The sequence below is a fragment of the Tachysurus fulvidraco genome, chromosome 6, assembly GCF_022655615.1.
Source record: "Tachysurus fulvidraco isolate hzauxx_2018 chromosome 6, HZAU_PFXX_2.0, whole genome shotgun sequence".
Taxonomy (NCBI): domain Eukaryota; kingdom Metazoa; phylum Chordata; class Actinopteri; order Siluriformes; family Bagridae; genus Tachysurus; species Tachysurus fulvidraco.
In genome coordinates this window covers 377,501-380,000 of record NC_062523.1, presented here as the reverse complement: position 1 = coordinate 380,000, position 2,500 = coordinate 377,501, and the positions used below count along the sequence as shown (strand labels likewise).

The 2,500-nt window shown below is 41.0% G+C and overlaps 1 protein-coding gene across 2 annotated transcripts in view; it reads left to right on the top strand.

Moving 5' to 3' along the window:
• znf804a (zinc finger protein 804A) overlaps nt 1-2,500 on the top strand; it is a 65,689-nt gene that overhangs the window by 31,454 nt on the left and 31,735 nt on the right. The window lies entirely within an intron of this gene.

Below are 2,500 nucleotides of genomic sequence, written 5' to 3'. Positions count from 1 at the left end.
CACACACACACACACACACACACACACACACACACACACACACACACACACACACACACACACACACACACACAGCTTGTGCAGCAGGAGATTCTATCTGCTCTCTCAAATGGGCCTGTAAAGTGCTCCTGAACACAAAATGATTCAGACAGATCCCAGAAGCTGCTGCTGATAAACACAAGAGCACTTTTACATTACAGACATTTTCATGTTTTATCTACAGACATTGCAGATAAAGATGTACAGTATATTTTTTCCCAGAGTCAAGAAAACTAAGAATCTAGACCTTAGACAGAGTTAGATATTATCTCTAATCTGCAGAATATAACCTCAAAATCTTAAAGCCTTCTTTGAACCAATGTTGTGTCAGTCAGCAGTATGTTCAGGTCTGTATCAGAGATCATCTGAAGACTTTAGGAAGAAGTTCGTGTTTAGAGTTTGTGTTATATTAATCTTTATATTATTCTTTATATTATTCTTTATATTAAACTTTTGGGGGCACGTTCGCTTAGCGGTTAGCACGTTCGCCTCACACCTCCATGGTCGGGGGTTTGATTCCCACCTCCACCTTGTGTGTGTGGAGTTTGCATGTTCTCCCCGTGCCTCGGGGGTTTCCTCCGGGTACTCCGGTTTCCTCCCCCGGTCCAAAGACATGCATGGTAGGTTGATTGGCATCTCTGGAAAATTGTCCGTAGTGTGTGTGTGTGTGTGTGTGTGAGTGAATGAGAGTGTGTGTGCCCTGCGATGGGTTGGCACTCCGTCCAGGGTGTATCCTGCCTCGATGCCCGATGACGCCTGAGATAGGCACAGGCTCCCCGTGACCCGAGAAGTTCGGATAAGCGGTAGGAAATGAATATTAACCTTTTGTTCTATGTTTATGTTCTGTAAAGCTGCTTTGAGACGAAGTCTATTGCAAACATCGATGGGGATGAGGTTCTGAGTCTGGTTCCTCTCAAGGTTCCTCTTATCATCTCAGGGAGATTTTCCTTCCTTTTTTTTTAGAGATTTAACACTAAGAGTTCATTTGTGTTAGATTTGCTGAAGGATGTTAATTAAACTCTAAACACTGGGGATTTTGTGGATTATAGATGTTAAAAAAAGAACATACACTAATAAATAAGACTAAGAAAGAAAGACTTAACATAAAGACTCTGAATTGTCCTCTTTTCCCACTCATACAGATGACCGTGTTTGATTGTGTGTGTTGGTGTGTGAGCTGAGTTTGTTTTCTTTTACACAAGGTCTCGTTTTTTAGCCCTTAATCTCTGTAGTTGAGGTGTGAGAAGTTTTCATTTATTATACCACTGTGTTGGAAAATAATAAATAGTGTGTAGTGTATAGAATGTTGGGGGAAAAGTGGAGAGTTTAGAATATGGTGGGATTTAAGGAGGAAGATTTAGAACAAAAACTAAAGACAGTGTCACAGAGCAGGATGCCAGATCCACTACTAACAATTACTAATAAAAGCAGATGATAAATATAATTAAATAACCTAACATCTGGACACCGTGCTAACATCTGGACACCGTGCTAACGTCTGGACACCTAACGTCTGGACACCTAACGTCTGGACACCGTGCTAGTGAAGCTTTGTGTAGTGTGTCTTAGTTTTTCATTTTTCTCCAGTATGTTCCAAGAAACCTGTTTTATTTATTAGTTTATTTGTTTATTTGTTTGTTGCTTTTTTTTCAAGACCTGAACAATTTCTTTCTCTGGCTAATAAAAATAGCTAAACTTGGAGCATTGACAAAATATCAAAGAGGAATAATGGAATATTGTAATAATGCAGCATAATGATTTTTGCGCTAAGACGATGCTCCTTTATAGTAATGTTACCACAAACACTTTCAGGTGCTGAGGGTACTTTGGGACAACAAACAGGACAGTAAAATGAAATGTGGTGACTCTGATATTCTCGTAAACAATGCATCATATCACTTAACAATATTAACCATATCACTACAACATCGTCTCCTTTCGACCGCATTCCAGGAGCTGGTTCTCCTGTTCACTTCAAGCCAACCTGGTCTCCATCAAGGATATTTCAGATACATCACAGGCCAGATTACACATCCTGCACAAACATTACCACATGACCAGACACAAGACTCAGTATGCTTCCTCAAGGCTGACTGTTAATGCAAACCGGGTGTAAAGACTCGTTCAGTGCAAGGCCACAGCGCCAGACTGAATTAGCCTGTGGCTCCTTATGTACTGTGCAGATCAGCAGTGTGAAGATCTACAGCATGTCTTCAACCTGAGTCTGAGGAATGCTGAGGGACCTGCACTCTGGAAACATTGTCTAGTTCTAGTTCTAAAGAAAGCATCCTGTCAAGTGGTTAGTGAGAAGTTCAGGTGTGAGTGTCTGCAGACTCGGTCACTCAAACCATATTCACACTCGGTCTCGGATACAGTTGGACGCATCAGATTTGTAGTGAGATGGAAATTCATCTCAATGTGTCCTGCACAGCAAAAAAGGAGCAATTAATTAACCGCATCA